The 17878-nt window shown below is 36.6% G+C and overlaps 1 pseudogene; it reads right to left on the bottom strand.

Annotated features, from left to right (window-relative positions):
- Positions 1–990: 990 nt before the first annotated feature.
- LOC106994699 (transcription initiation factor TFIID subunit 9-like) lies at positions 991–2890 on the bottom strand (annotated as a pseudogene).
- Positions 2891–17878: the final 14988 nt, after the last annotated feature.

Genomic DNA, 17878 nt, shown 5'->3' with positions numbered 1-17878 from the left:
GACCAACCTGGCCAACATGGCAAAACCCCATCTCTACTAAAAATATAAAAAAATTAACTGGGCATGGTGGCAGGCACCTGTAATCCCAGCTACTCGGGAGACTGAGGCAGGAGAATCGCTAGAATCCTGGGGGCAGAGGTTGCAGTAAGCCAAGATCTCACCACTGTACTCCAGTCTGGGTGACAGAGCGAGACTCAGTCTCAAGAAAAGAAAAAAAAAAAGCTATATAATATAAATATAATTGGTGTTCCAGAAACAGGAGAAAAGGAGATTGGGGCAACATTGGAAAAAATACGGCCAAAATATTTCCACATTTGATGAAAACTCTAAATTTACAGATCCAAGATACTCAACAGGCTCTGACAAGACTAAACACAAAGAATATACCTATGCATATCATAATTAGATTGCTGGAGGAAAACACATACTACCTACAGTGGAACTGAAATAAGACTAATAAAAAATAACACAGCACCATGAAGTGCAAAAGACAATGGAAAACATCTTCAAAGTGCTAGAGAAGAAAACCAGGTCAGGCATGGTGGGGCTCATGCAATACCAGCATTTTGGGAGGCCAAGGCAGGAGGATGCAACACTTGAGCCCAGGTGTTCAAGACGAGCCTAGGCAACATTGTGAGACCCTGTTCCTACACAAAATTTAAAAATTAGCTGGACCTGGTGACATGTGTCTGTAGTCCCAGGTACTTAGGAGACTGAGGCAGGAAGATTGCTTGAGCCCAAGGGTTGCAATGAGCTATGATCAGTGCCGTTGCATTCCAGCTCGAGTGACAGAGTGAGACCATGTCTCAAAAGAAAGAAAGGAAACAGGGGAAGGGAAGGGAAGGGGAGGGGAGGGGAGGGGAGGGGAATAACCTGTCAACTTGGGATTCTATACCCAGCAAAAATATCTTTCAAATATATAGGCAAAATAATACTTTTTCAGAGAAAAGTTGAAAGAACTTGATCTAGCACACCAACATTTAAAACATATTTTTCAAATTGATGAATGACAACTTGATTTTTCTTACACTTTTAAGGCTGACGAAAAACCTTCATTTCAATCGAAAAGTATGGTAATTGTATTTACTCATTAAGTATTATTAAAGTTTTCTAAAATACAACTTGAAAATATCCAGCATGCATGTTTAATATCCGTACGATGAATTCAAGACCAAGTATACATGTTACATGCAGCAAGGCTAACTTACAAATTATCATAGTCATCATCAACATCTTCACGTTTTTTCAATGCATTTGATGATTCATTGGCAGTATTTTGTGATAACACCATATTAGTGGTAATAAGAATGTTTTTGGACCCAATTAATGATGGATTAATCAGAACATTCTGAACTGCTGATGTTGCAGTAATTGAAGCTTTCACAGCTGAAGACTGTGAAGTAGGCATCTGTACTGTAAACCTTTGCCCTGTGAGGGACACGGGAGTCCCTACTTTAGTTGGAACAGACATGGTCTGTGAGGTTGGTGTGCCTAGTGTGGGAGAGTACTTGGTCTGCTAGTAACTGAACCAACACTTAACCGCAGGACGGTTATTCTTCCCGTGGAAGTTGATGCCTTTTTCTGTAAAGATGTCAGATGATAGTTTGGAGCTGTTAAGCAATATCTGTCAGGTGGCAACCTAAGACCTGAATATGGTTTAATGGAAAGGGGTTTGATTTCTTTGCCTTGTGATATCTAATAAAAAAATCTCTTGGGGGAGGAGAGGTAAGACTGGTCAGCGTGGAACTGGATTGCCAATCGCACGTCATCTGCATCAACGGTAGCCTTCATAGCATGGCTGGAATAAATTTTTGCATCATCTAGAATTGTGGTCACATATCGGAAGGCAAACTCCAACATCCGATTTATAACTCTTGGCTCATATTCTGTAATTCCCAGATCCTTCAGGATTTGTGCCATCCTCCGTGCATCTTTCATCATGCTCTTGGGAGAAGCCATCTTGCCAGGCTCCATGATATCCGATAATCAGACTTCTCGAGCTAAATCACCCACATTAATGCATCTCGGTCCTGATTTTGACACAGGTTCTTTGTCTAGTGTGGTTTTTCCAACCCCTGGTGTACCGGTGAGCAGGTTTTACCTCCAGGAGCTCTACCATGTTCGGAAGCAACACGGTCCTCCCTACGACGGCTCCGAGCGCCTCGCTCACGCGCCCTTCACATTACGGGAAGGGCCATTTAAAACATGATTAAAGCAACTTCTACAAGCTGGAGGAAAAGAAAACCAGGTGGAAACGTCAATGTAGACGTTTCATTACAGAAAGTAATGAAGAACACTCAACATGATAAATTCATAAGTAGATAGTGAAGATTTTTAAACATTTAAAGAAAAAGTTTCAAAAGTAATTGACAGGAATGACAAAGTGAGGGCCTTTGTAAATACTTTCCCTAAAAAGCGAAGATAAAGTTGGACTATTAGTTTTTGGCCTGGCATGCAAGCAGCTTAGACATTGTCACTACATCCTAATAAGTAAACCGCTAAACAACCTGAAAAATCAATTCTTAGATGCGTAAGAACAGTGAGGTCACAGGGCAAACTATCATGGCCCCTGAAATTGGAGTGACCGGCAGGCAAAGGCAGACAAGCACAAGTAACTGGAGCCAAGACCCGCGGACGGAGACCTCCAGGGAAAACAGTGACAGGTTAGGGAAACTGAACTGTAAGTAACTAACTGCACAGTGTGGACAAGTCTGCGTTGAAAACTCCAGGGGGACTCAATCATTCCCCAGCACACATACTTTTGTTGAGTTTTGCCTCCAGGAACTCTACCAGGTTCTCAAAGCAAGTATCAGAGAAATATCCCCTTGTGTTTCCAGCAGGGGGATAGGAAAAGGAACCATTTAAAAACATGCCAAAACACTCTGTTCTTTTTTTTTTTTTTTTTTTTTTTTTTTTTTTTTTTTTTTTGAGACTGAGTCTGGCTCTGTCGCCCAGGCTGGAGTGCAGTGGCCGGATCTCAGCTCACTGCAAGCTCCGCCTCCCGGGTTTACGCCATTCTCCTGCCTCAGCCTCCGGAGTAGCTGGGACCACAGGCGCCCGCCACCTCGCCCGGCTAGTTTTTTGTATTTTTTAGTAGAGACGGGGTTTCACCGTGTTAGCCAGGATGGTCTCGATCTCCTGACCTTGTGATCCGCCCGTCTCAGCCTCCCAAAGTGCTGGGATTACAGGCTTGAGCCACCGTGCCCGGCTAACACTCTGTTCTTAATAAGGTTTGCCCGCAGGAGAAACGATTTAACCGTAAGATAACCTGCTGGGGTTTTATCAGGGCCAAAATGACCTAGGGTAGGGGAAATAACCTCGGGCAGCTCCTGCCTTCCATGTGGGAGAAGGGAAATACCAAACACCAGCTCCCTCTAGTCATCGTGTCTTCTGTAAGGCCGGTGAGGGAAAAGCAGCACACGTGACGTTCACACTCTAGGGGCACAGGCTCACTCAAAGACTAAGACCTGATCACAGGACTATAGAACTCGAAAGAAACCACATTACAAATGGCCCATTTACAGCCGTTCTTCTTACTCAGGACACTGTGCCCAGCTGTTAAGGAAAAATCACCAAGCGTACTGAAAGGCAAAACGGTCGTCTGAGAGACAGAGCAAGCATCAGAACAAGACAGAGATATACCAAGGATGTTGACATGATCAGACCAGGAATTTAAAACAGCTATGATTAATACACTAAAGGCTCTAATGGATAAACTAAACTAGATGAATGCAAACACAACTGGGCAATGTAAGCAGAGAGATGCAAATTCTAAGAAGTACCAAAAAGAAATGCTAGAGATCAAAAACACTGCAGGAGAAATGAAGAATGCTTTGATGGGCTCATTAGCAGACTGAATAAAGCTAGAAATCTCTGAGCTTGAGGATATCTCAACAGAAACCTCCAGACTGAAAAGGAAATACACACAAAAAAAGGCTGCAAACTCCAGAACAGAATATCCAGGAACTGCAAGACATCTACAAAGGGGGTAGCATATGCAAAATGGGAAAATCAGTAGAGGAGAAAAAAAAGGAACCAAAGAAATATCAGAAACAATAACAACTAAGAATTTCCCCAAAATTATTATGAGACACCAAGTACAGATCCAGGAAGCTCAGAGAACACTAAGCAGGATAAACATTCCATCTAGGAATCATCATTTTCAAACTATAAGAAAGAAAAATCCTGAAAGAAACCAGAGGGAAAAAACATATTACCTATAGAGAAGCAAAAGTAAGAATTATACCCAACTTCTTAGAAGGCACACAAGTAAGAAGAGTGGAGTAAAATATTTAAAGCACCAAGAGAAAAGAACTATCAACCTAGAAGTCTATACCCTGAGAAATATCCTTCGAAAGTAAAGGAGAGAGGCGAGGTGCAGTGGCTTATACCTGAAATCCCAGTACTTTGGGAGGCCAAGGTGGGAGGATTGCTGAAGTCCAGGAATTCAGACTGCCATGAGCCATGATCACGGCACTGCACTCCAGAAGTGTTAAAGGAGTTCTTTAGATAGAAGGAAAATTATATAGTTCAGAAATTCAGATCTTCATAAAGAGCATAAGAGAAGGAAGAGGTAAACGTAAAACAGAAACTTAGTTTCTTATTCTTACCTATTGAACAGATAACAATTTGTTCCAAATAATAGTACCAACAATGCATTTGATTTTGTATACCTATATACATGTACATGCTTATGTATACTGATGTGTTAGTCAAATAAATGACAGCAATAATATAAAGAACAGCAGAAAGCAATAAGGATTGTTGTAAGGCATTTGCATTACCCACAAAATGGTATAGTATCATTTCAAAGTGGACTTGGATTAGCTGTAGATGTTCCAAACTCTAGGGCAACTACTAAAAAGATGCTTTTAAAAAGTATAACTGATATGCTAAGTAGAGAAAACGGAATCATAAAAAATGCTCAATTAAAATCAAAAGGGGTATTTAACAGGCAAGGGATCGATAAGAGAAAAGAAACAAACAAAAAAAAAAGCCCAAACAGCAGAAAAAGAGTGGAAGACAAAAATAGGAAAAAAGAACAAGGGCCACAAATAGAAAAACAGTAAAAATATGGTAGATATTAATCCAATTATATCAATAATCATTTTAAATGCCAATGGTTTAAAAGTACCAATTAAAAGAGAAAGTGTCAGAATGAACCAAAAAATAAGACCCAAGTATACACTGTCTACAAAAACCTTAAAGACACATATAAACTGAAAGCAAATAGATGGAGAAATACCATGCTAACATTAATCAAAAGAAAGTGAGAGTCATTATATTCACTTCAGATAGAGCAGACTTCAGATTAAGGAAAATTATCAGGAAAAAGAGGGGAGCATTCTACAATTACATAGGGATCAATTTTCCAAGAAGACACAACAATCCTTAATGTGTATGCACCTAACAACAGAGCATCAAACTACATGAGGAAAAACTGACAGAACTGGAAGGAGAAGCATATGAATTCACTATTATACCTGGAAACTTCAATACCCATCTATCAGAAATGGGCAGATCCAGCAGTCAAAAAATCAGTTAAGAACACAGCTGAACTCAGTAACACCATCTACCAACTTGATATAATGGTTATCTACAGACTACTTCATTCAATAACAAAAGAATACATCATTTTTTCCAAGCTAATATGGAACATTAACCAAGAAAAATCACATTTGGGGTCATAAAACACATCTTAACAAATTTAAAATAGCAGTTATACAGTGTCTGCTCTCACACCACAATTGAATTAAACTAGAAATCAATAACAAAGATAGCTGGAAAATCACCCAAATACTTGGAGATTAAACAACACACTTCTAAGTAACACATGGATCAAAGAAAAAAAAAGTCTCAAAAGAAATTTTAAAATATTTTGAATAAAAATAAAAAATACAACTTATCAAACTTTGTGGGATGCAGTGAAAACAGTGCTTAAAGGAAAATTTTTAACATTGAATGCATACATTAGAAAAGAGAGATCTAAAATCAATCATCTAAGTCTTCACCTTACAAAGACAGAAAAAGGAGAGCAAATTAATTCCAAAGTAAGGAGAAGAAAAGAATAAAATTTTAAAGCAAAAATCAATGAAATTAAAAACATAAAATCAGTAGATAAAATAAACCAAACCAAAAGCTGGTTCTTAGATAAATAAAATCAGTAAGACAAGCTAACTAAGAAAAAAAGTGAGAGGACAAAAATTACCAATTTCAGAAATGAAAAAAGAGAACATCATTACAGATTCCAGGGAGATTACAAGGATAACCAAGAAATACTATGAACACGTCTACGCACACAAATTTGGTAACCTAGATAAAATGGACCAATTCCTTGAAGAGCACAATCTACCAAAACTCACACAAGAAACAGGCAATCAGAATAAGACTTATCTCTATTAAATAAATAAATAATAACTTTCCAAAAGAGAAAGCACAGGCCCAGATAGATACTTATGAATTCTATGAAACATTTAAGGGGAAAAAAATACCAATTCTCTCCAATGTCTGTCAGATGATAGAAGCACAGGGAGTACTCCCTACTTCTATGAGTTCAGCATTGCCATATGAAAATCAGGAAAAGACATTACAAGAAACTACAAATATTGCTAATAGACATAGATGCAAAACTCCTCAGTAAAATATTATCAAACTGAATCCAACAATATATGAAAACGACTATACACCATGACCAAGTGGGATTTATCCTAGGTATGCAAGGTTGGTTCAACATTTGAAAATCAATGTAATCTATCACATCAGTAAGCTAAAGAAGAAAAAATCACATGATCACATCAATAGATGAAGAAAAAGCATTGGTAAAATCCAACACCTGCTTATAATAAAAACTCACAGTAAACTAGGAATAGAACGAAGTTCCTCAATTTAATTTTTTAAAATCTACAAAATACCCATGCTAACATCATACTTAATGATGAGAAACTTGAAGCCTACTGCTAAGATCAGGAACAAGGCAAGGATATCTCCTCTCACCACTCCTTTTCAACTTCATATTGCAAGTCCTTGATAATGCAGAAAAGGAGATAAAAGGTATACACATTTGGAAGGAGGAAGTCAAACTGTCTTTGTACGTAGATGACAATCATCTTTGTAGAAAATTGGAAAGAATCAACCAAAAAAGAAAATCTCCTGGAACTAATAAGTGATTATAGCAAGGTTACAATGGTCAATCACTTCCCTATACACCAGCAGTGAACAAGTGGAATTTGAAATTATAAACACAATACTATCTACATTAGCACCGCCAAAATGAAATACTTAGGTATAAATCTAATAAGTTATGTACATGACTTATATACCAAACTCTGACAAAAGAAATCAAAGAACTACATCAATGGAGAGGTATTCCATGCTCATGGATAGGAGGATTCAGCTGTCAAGATGTCAGTTCTTTCCAACTTGATCTATAGATTCAGTGCGATCCCATTCATAATCCCAGCAAATTGTTTTGTAGATACCAATAAACTGATCCTAAAGTTTATATGGAGAGGTAAAAGACCCAGAATACCCAACACAATATTGGAGGAGAACAAAGTTAACTGACATTTTCAGACTTCAAGACTTACTACAAAGCTACAGCAATCAAGACAGTATGGTATTGGTAAGAGAGAGATAGGTGAATGAAATGAAACAGACAGTTCAGAAATAGAACTACGTAAATACAGTCAACTGATCTTTGACAAAGGAAGAACGGCAATAGAATGGAGTAGAGAGTCTGCAACAAATGGTGCTGGACCAACCTGACATCATATGCAAAACAAATCCAGACACAGACCACACACCCTTCAGAAAAACTAACTCAAAAGCGGTCACAGACCTAAATATAAAATGCAAAACTACAAAACTCTAGAATCTAGGAGAAAAATCTAGATGACTTTGGATTTAGCAATGGCCTTTTAGATATGACAGCAAAGGCATGATTCATGAAAGAATAAACTGATAAGCTGGACTTCATTAAAATTTCTGCTGTGTGAAAGACACTGTCAAGAGAATATAAACACAAACCACATACTGGGAGAAAATATTTGCAAAAGGCGTTTCTGATGAAGGATTGTTATTTGAAATATACAAAGAACTCTTAAACTGAGCACAATAAGAAAACAACGTGACTAAAATAGGGGCCAAAGTTCTTAACAGACACCTTACCAGAAGATATACAGATGGCAAATAAGCATCCACATCATGTGTTATCAGGTAAATGCTAATTAAAATGACAATGAATTACCACTACACACCTATTAGAATAGCCGAAATCCAGAACAGCGACACCACCAAATACTGGCTAGAATGTGGAGCAACAGGAACTTTCATTCATTGCTGGTGGGAATGCAAAATAGTACAGCTATATTGGAAGACAGTTTGGCAGTTTCTTACAAAACATAGTCTTACCATATGATCTGTCAATCATGCCACTTGGTATTTACCCAAAGGAGCTGAAAACGTATGTCCACACAAAAACCCGCACACTGCTGTTTATAGCAGCTTTACTCATACTTGCCAAAACTTGAAAGCAACCAAGATGTCCTTCAGTAGGTGAATGAACTGTGGTGCACCCAGATAATGGAATATTATTTTCAGATCTATCAAACCATGAAAAGACATTATGGAAACTCGAATGGGAAAGAAGCCAATCTTAAAAAGCTAAACACTATATGATTCCGACTACATGACATCCCAGAAAAAGCAAAACCATGGAGATGATTTTAAAAATCAGTGATTACCAGGTATTGGGGCATAGGGAGGGATGAATAGGCATAGCATAGAGGATTTTTAGGGCAGTGAGAGTACTCAGTATGATACTATAATGGTGGATATGTGTTCTTATGTATTTATCCAAAGCAACAGAATGTCCACCAAGAGCGAACCCTAATACAGACTATAAACTTCGGGCGATGATGTGGCAATGGATGTTCAACTATTGTAATAAATGCATCACTCTGGTGGGGATGTTGATGATAGGGGAGGCTATGCAGGCGTGGGAGCATGGGATATATGGAAAATCTCTGTACCTTCTGCTCAATATTGCTGTGAATCTAAAATTGCTCTTATAAAACAGAGTGTTTAAAAAAATTAGACAAAATTATCAAAAACTACTACTTCTGATCTCTGAGTATTGACCAAAACATAGGACAAATGGAGAAGTGTTTATTCAAGAAAACTACTGAAAGTTGGGTAAAAATGATGACACTATGTGGCATTGTGACCACTCTCCCTCACCCCAGCTCCTTCAGAGCAATAGTTCAACAGCATGGGACAACTTGTAAAACCAGAAGCATTTATACTGTAGGGAACTGACTCAATCTGAAGCAATGTGGGAAAACCCAACGCCCAGGGGCTTTGTCAGATACAGCAATTTTAGTGCCAAACATAGGAGACGCCCACACACATCACAGATGACCTGAAGCTGAAATACTAGTGGGCCAACCAAGAGATCAGCAGAAAAAAAAAAAAAAATCCTGCCTGGAGATTTAACAGAAACAATCAGGAAGTGAGACAACCATGGTCCTTGATAAGCTTACATTTGGAAAGGTAATGGGTATATTAGGGTATGAACATGCTGAGAGACCAGAGAAGGCTCTAACTGTAAGCATATCCCCCAGGAAGACTTGTAAACTGCATAAAGTTTCAGTGTGTTCCCCAAATGAAACAGACTTTGACAGAGGATGAAAGTCTTACCAAAACAAGATGCCTAAGTACGATGTCTGACCAATCACTAGCTGATCACGAAGATATATTGATCCAAGGTGACCCACAGGTGGCCAAACCTAACAGAAGAGAGACATCAGAGGCCACACTCTGGAGAGAAAAACTCATAATTAATCTAGGCCGAGTCATAAAACAAACAAAAAAAGGGACAATAACCCCAGGCAGGAGAGTATCAGAATCAAATGCTGTTACAATGTATTATTTAAAATGTCCAGTTTTAAACAGGAAAGTATGGCTTATCTAGTATAAAAACAAAATACTCAGTATAAACAGAAGCTATTTCCAAGGGTTCCCAAATGTTGGACTTAACAGACAGACTTCAAAGCAGCCAATAAAAATATCTTCAAAGAACAAAAGAAAACCATGTTTAATCAGAGCATGAAAACAATGACTAATCAGAGAACACTTAATAAAGAGATCAACATTTTTTTAAAAAATGGAAATTCTGGAGTTGAAAAGTAACTAAAGTGAAAGCTTCATTAGAGGGACTCAACAGCAAACTTGAATGCAGAAGGCAGAATCAGTGAACTCAAAGATAAATCAATACAAATTACACCATCTGAAGAACAGACGTGAGAATGAAAAATGAACCGAGTATGAAACCTGTGGATTACAATCAATATCAACATATGCATAATGGGAATCCCAGAAGAAAAGAATAGTGAGGGCCATACAAGTTTTGACATCTTTTGAAGAGTCATCAAAGTTTTTAATGTCTGAAAACGTTCCAAATTTAGTAAGAAGTATAAATCTGTATATCCAAGTATCTCAATGAAAGCCAAGTAGAATAAACATTAAAATATCCACACCGATATACATCCAAATCTTGAAAGCAGCAAGAGAACAGTGGACTTATCATGCACAGGGGAACCCCAGGAAAATCAGCAGCTGACTTCTCCAAAGAAACAATGAAGGCCAGAATTAAGTGGTATAACATACTCTACTGTCAAACAAGAATTCTAAATCCAGTAAAACTATCCTTCAAAAAAGAAGACAAAAATAAAGATCTTCCCAGACAGACAAAGAGAATTTGTTGCCACCAAAATTTTTTTTACAAGATATGCTAAAGCAAGTACTTCAGGCTGAAAGGAAACACCACCAGATGGTAACTTGAATCCACATAAAAAAATTAAAGCACCAGTAAAAGTAATTATGTAGGCAAATGTAAAAAATAGAAAAAAATACTTTTTTTTAAAGTTTTCTTCTCTTAAAAGATAATTGCAAGAAAAATAATGAACCAATATAGTTATAAATAATAAACCTGTACTGTTATAAAATACATTACAATAGCAAGACAAAGGAAAAAGAAGAGACTAGAGCTATGCTGAATTAAGTTAGTATTATTCTGAAGTAGGTTATGATGTTAAAATGCATCCTATAAACTCTAGAGCAACCACTACAAAATAACACAAAAACAGAATAAAGCTCTCTACGTGAGGACACAGGAGGCCATGTGCAGCCCAGGAAGAGAGCCCTTGGCAGGAACCAAATCAGCTGCTAACCCTGACTTCCCAGTTTCCACAAACGTAAGAAATAAATCTGTGGGTTTAAAAAAAAAAGTACAGTTTCTTTTTGTAAAGGAATTCAAAGTTTATACTAAAAGATTTATTTAACACACAAAAAAAGGTAACCGAGGAGGAACAGAGGAACAAAGAAGACATGACATATAAAAAATGACTAACAAAATAGCATGAGCCATTGATATGTAAATGAGCCATATCAACAATTATATTAATTAACACACATTTCAATTAAAAGGCTGGCAAAATAGACTTTTTAAAAACAAAATTCCACCACATGCTGCCCACAAGATACAAATGCTAAAATTCAAAATCATAAACGGGTTGCAACAAAAAGGATGAAAAAAGAGATACCACATAAGCATAACTGTAACCAAGGTGGAGTGGTCATAATCATATCAGACAAAACTGACATAGGCTTTAAAATTAAAATGTTACTAAAGATACAAAAGGGACATTTTGTAATAATAAGAGCCTCAATTAATCAGAAGATAAAACAATGACAAACATATATGTACCTAACAACAGAGAAAAAAACACATGAAACAAAAACTAACAAAACTTGAAAGGTAGGACTATTTAACAATAATAGTGTAAGGCCTCAATATCCCACTGTCAATAACAGATCGCACAAGCAGACAAAAAATCAGCAAGCATACAGAAGACAATAATATCAATGACCTTGACACGACATCAACAGAACACTCCATAAAACAACAGAATACGTATTCTTTTTAAGCACATACAGAACATATGCTACCCATTTTTAGAAAGTCCTAATGAATTTTTAAAAACTAAAGACATAATAAATGTTTCCTCCAGATACAATAAAATTAAAGTAGGAACCAACAGAAAGAAACTTGAGAAAACCACTAATATTTGGAAATCAAGCAGTACATAATACAATAATCCATGAGTCAAAAAAAGACATCTCAAGAGAAATTAGAAAATATTTGTAACTAAAGAAAAATTAAAACAAATCAAATGTCACTGGATGCAGCTAAGGGTTAGTGCCTAGAGGTCAATTTATATCTTTAAACACCTACATTAGGAGACAGTGGTCTCAAATCAATAGCTTAACACCTTTAAAAACTACAAAAGGAAGACCAAACTAAGCCCAAGCAAGGAAGAAGAAAGGAAATAATAGAGATTCAAGTAGAAGTCACTGGAATAGAAAACTAGAGGAAAATCAACAAAACCAACAAGTTTCTCTGAAAAGGTCAATAAAACTGACAGACCTAAAGTTACAATTACAAAAAAAAAGGACAAAAATTCGCAAAATCAGAAGGAAATCACAGGCCAGGCATGGTGATTCACACATGCAATCCCAGCACTTTGGGAGGCCAAGGCAGGAGGATCACTTGAACCTAGGAGTTTAAGAACAGCCTGGGCAAAATAGTGAGACCCTGTCTCTACAAAAAAAGTAAAATAAAAAGGAAATTGCTACCAACTTAAGAAATTAAGTGGATTATAAAGGAATACTTTGGACAACTTTATGATGACAAATACAATAATTTACATGAAATAGACAAATTCCTACAAAGAGCGAAATTACCAAATGGGTTCAAGAAGAAATACAAAATTTAAATAGACTTAAAATAAGAACTTTAATAGCAATTACAAATCTTCACACAAAGAAAAGTGCAGGTCTGATGGTTTCACTGATGAATTCTATCAAGCATTTAAAGAAGAAATAGTACCAATCCTTCACAAATCCATCCAGAGAGTACACTTCCCATCTGTCAGGTCAATATTATCCTTATACAAAAACCAAAGACATCACAAAAATAGAATATGACAGATCAATATCCCTCATGAATATACACACAAATATTCTCAACAAAACATCAGCAAACCAAATTCAGTAACATATAAAAAGGATCACACACATTAAAAATGGGCTTCATCCCAGGAATGCAGGATTGGTTTAATCAGAAAATTAATCAGAAAATCAATTAATGTAATACACTAAATAAGGAACAATAGAGGCATAAAAAGCATCTGAAAAATTCAATTCCATTCATGAAAAAAAAACTCCAACAAACCTAGGAATAAAAGGAATTTTTCTCAATCTAATAAAAGGCAGCTACAGAAAACCTATAGCCAACATCATACCTAATGATGAAAGGCTGAATATCTTCTCCCTAAGATTGGGAACAAGGAAGGATATGTATTCTCACCCACCTCCATTCAAGGTTTACTAGAGATTCTAGCCAACATAATCAGGCAAGAAAAAGACAAGTAATCAAGATTGGAAAGAAGACTTTCTGTATTCACAAATGACACAATCCTGTAGGCAGCAAATATTAAAGAATGTACACTCACACACATACACTCACTCTCTCTCTCTCTCTCACACATACCCCCCAGACAAGAACGAATAAATGAGCTCAGGAAGGTTGCAGGATACAAAGCCAATATACAAAAATAAATTACACATATACTATCAATGAACAATTCAAAAATGACATTAAGGAAAAAACTCCATTCACAATTGCACCTAAAAGAACTAAAAATGTAGGAATAAATTTAACAGAAGATTTGTAAACTGAAAACAATGTTTTGAAAGTAATGTTTTATACACGCTGAGAGAAACTAATCAAGATATAAACAAACAAACATTCCATGTTCACAGATTCGCAGACTCAATATAAGCATGGCAATTCTCTCCAAATTCATCTACAGATTTAACACAATCCCTATAAAAATCCCAAAAGGCATTTTTGCAGAAGTGGATAAACTGACCTTAAAATTTATGTGGATATGGAAAGGACTCAGAATACCCAAAAAATTTTTGAAAAAGAACAAAATTGAAGAGCTTAACAGTTTCATATTTGAAAGTTTGTTATAAGTAAAGCCACAGTAATTAAGACCACTGGCAGTGATACAAGGACAAACACTCAGTATACAAACAACCTTATGTTTATAGTCAACTATTTTCAAAAAAAGATGCTAAAGCATTCATTGGAAAAAGGACAGTCTTCAACAGTTCTAGAACTATTAAATGGTATTAAAATTATCCATGCAAAAAGTCAGATTGAGACCCTGGACTCACCCCACACCCAAAACAGATCATAGCGCTAACTCTAAGAGTTAAAGTACAAAACTTCTAGAAGAAAACATAGGAGAAAAATTTTATTATTTTGGATTAAAGAATTCTTAGATAAGATGCCAAAAACACTAACCACAAATGTGTGTGTATATATGCATATATATGTATACATGTGTCTATGTATATATATGCATATATATGTATATATGTATATATGTGTGTGTATATATGTGTGTGTATATATATCAATTGGACTTCATTAAAACTAAAGATTTTGTGCTTCAAAAGACATTTAAAAAATCAAAGACAAGCCACAGACTTAGAGAAAACATTTGCAATTCATATATTTGATAAAGGGCTTGTATTTAGACTATATAAAGAACTCTTACAATCAGGTACAGTGGCTCACACCTGTAATCCCAGCACTTTGGGAGGTCAACGCAGGAGCACTGCTTGAAGCTAGGAGTTCTAGATCAGCCTGGGCAACAGAGCGAGACCCTGTTTCTGCAAAAAATTTAAAAATTAGCTGGGCATGGTGGCATGTGCCTGTAATCCCAGCTTCTCAGGAGGCTGAGGTGGGAGGTTCACTTTAGGCCAGGAGGTCAAGGCTGCAGCGAGCCATGATTGTGATGCTGCACTCCACTGGGTGACAGAGCCAAGACCCTGTCTCTAATTAAAATAAATAAATTTTTTAAAAAGAACTTCTTTTTTTTTTTTTTGAGACGGAGTCTCGCTCTGTAGCCCAGGCTGGAGTGCAGTGGCCGGCTCTCAGCTCACTGCAAGCTCCGCCTCCCGGGTTCACGCCATTCTCCGGCCTCAGCCTCCCGAGTAGCTGGGACTACAGGCGCTGCCACCTCGCCCGGCTATTTTTTGTATTTCTTAGTAGAGACGGGGTTTCACCGTGTTAGCCAGGATGGTCTCGATCTCCTGACCTCGTGATCCGCCCATCTCGGCCTCCCAAAGTGCTGGGATTACAGGCTTGAGCCACCGCGCCCGGCCTAAAAAGAACTTCTTACAACTCAATAAGACAACCAATTAAAGACTGAGCCAAAGATTTGAATAGATACTTCCAAGAAGATGTAAATAGAACTAAAAGCACATGAAAAGACCTTCAACATCATTAGTCACTAGAGAAATGTAAATTAAAACAATTATATTCCACAGCCACTAGAAAGGCTATAATAAAAAAGACAAAATAGTAACAATGCTGCCAAAGATGTGGAGAAACTGGAAATCTCAAACACTGCTGATGGGAATATCAAATTATACAACCTCTTTGAAAAACTGTGCAATTTCTTAAAAAGTTAAACCTAAATTCACCATCCAACAAAACAATTCCACTCCTAGGTATTTACCCTAAATAAATAAAAACACATATTCACACACAGACTGATATATGAATGTTCATAGTAACATTATTCACTATAGCCTGAACAATTCAGGGTCCATCAATTTGTGAATGAATAAGCAAAATGTGGTATATCCATACAATGGAATACTATGCATCAATAAGAAAAAACAAGTTACATATGATGCATAATTGTTAAGAAATGGATGAACCTCAAAAACCTTGTATCAAAAGGTAAATGCAAAACACTACATATTGTATGATTCTATTAATCATTCAGAAGAGAACTCTATAGAGAAACCATATTAGTTAAGGTGTCCTGGGGTTGGGAATAGGAACAGGAATTTACTGTAAATAGGCACAAGGAATGTTTTTAAAATAGGCACAAGGGATGTTTTTAAAATAATGGAAATGTTCTACAATTGAGTTGTGGTCAACCTGGCACAACTCAAAATCTACTAAAAAACCCCAAAGTGCATACTGTAAAGTGGATGTTATGGCATGTAAATTATACCTCAATAAAGCTGTTAGATACAAATGAAACCAAAGTAATATAAACACGACAATAAAGTGATAATAGTACACACTTTTTGAGGCATGAGAATCGCTTGAACGCAGGAGGCGGAGATCGCAGTAAGCCGAGACTGCACCACTGCACTCTGGGTAACAGTGACAGTCTCAAAAAAAAAAAAAAAAAGGGAAAAAGAAAATACACATTTGCTGTGAGTATAGAATATAGAAGAGTTAAACCAGTAACTAAAAATATTGGTTCTTTATAGTAGGTAGGTGGGGATTTGTGCAAGAGACATAGAAAGGTTAAACAAGAAACTAGAGTATACTATGGGCAGGCGGGAAAGTGATAGAAAGCAGCTGGGAATGGGAATGGGGTGGGAGGAAAGAGGTACGAACAACACTTCTCCATGTATATCCTTTTACAAAGCTCAGACTCTGAGAACCACCTGAGTGTTTCACATATTTTTCACATACTGAAAAAATAAATCATTAAAATCAACCAAGATGTGGAGAGAACCCTCAAACAGTAAAAAATGGACCAAGAGTACAAATCAGTCCACAGATCAGAGAGGGTGGGAAAGAAAAGGACCTAAGGAACTTCTTTGAAAAACTGTTTCTTTACTGATCAAACAAATCCAAACTAAGGAACATCCTCAAAATATCCCACCAGTACTCTTCAAAAATATCAAAGTTATGAAAGACAAACTGAGGAACTGTCTGAGACTGGAGGAAAGACTAAGGAGCAGTAAGTAACAAATAAACACAAGATGGAGTCATAGACAAGATCTGGGGAACAGAAGAACACTAGTTCTTTTTCTAATGGAAAATTTGGTGGAAAAGTTGGTGAAATTCAAGTAAGACCTGTAGTTTAGGTAATGCCATTGCACCAACATAAATTTCCTGATTTGGATAATTATATTATGGTTCTATGTTGCAATACTGAGGGAGGCTGAATGAAATGAGGGTATATGGGAACTCTTGGTACTATTTTGTGCATTTGTTCTGAAGGACTAAAGTTATTATATTTCAAAATAGAAAGTTTAAAAGAGAATCTCTTGGTCTGTTTTATAACGGTTTAAAACAGAACAGGTAAGACCAACTTCATTTTGTCCCAAACTTTAATATAAATAAGTTATAATTTTAAATTACAATTTAATACTTTGTTAGAAGACTGAAGCTATGAAATGGGGCAACACTATTTCATGGTCTCCAGAGCAGAACATGCAAAAATGTGTTATCAAACACTTCTTCTCCTACCGTCTTGTTCTATGAGGGAAAACCTATCTCAAAGATGTAACATAGGCTCAAAATCAAGTTTGTGAACATGAAAAATTATTTAATGACAGGCGTCTTGAAATTACAAATCTGTTAAGAACACCACAATAGTCCTACAGTAAAGTTTGTTTCTGGGAAAAAAAATCTAGCACAGAAAGGCTCGTGAATAGCAATTCCTAACGGGAGCACCTTTGTGTGTGTAATTTCTGCTTTGGTTTTAGTGGGGGTTGGGGCATGAACTGAAAGAAATACTTTTTAACTACAAAATATATGCACAGTTGATCTAAATTTACTAAAGAAGAAATCTACATTTTTAGGTGATCTTTCAAAATCAGTTGTTGGTTTGAATTATCCATTAACTAGTGGGGATTCAAGTTTGCCCCCTTGTCATTAAAATACATATTCATAAAACTTTAAAGTTACACTGCTCTAGTTACAAATAGC

This window comes from Macaca mulatta, chromosome 19 (assembly GCF_049350105.2).
Source record: "Macaca mulatta isolate MMU2019108-1 chromosome 19, T2T-MMU8v2.0, whole genome shotgun sequence".
In the NCBI taxonomy this organism is placed as follows: Eukaryota; Metazoa; Chordata; class Mammalia; order Primates; family Cercopithecidae; genus Macaca; species Macaca mulatta.
The sequence above is the reverse complement of the archived record's forward strand: the minus strand, read 5'-3'. Positions and strand labels throughout refer to the sequence as shown.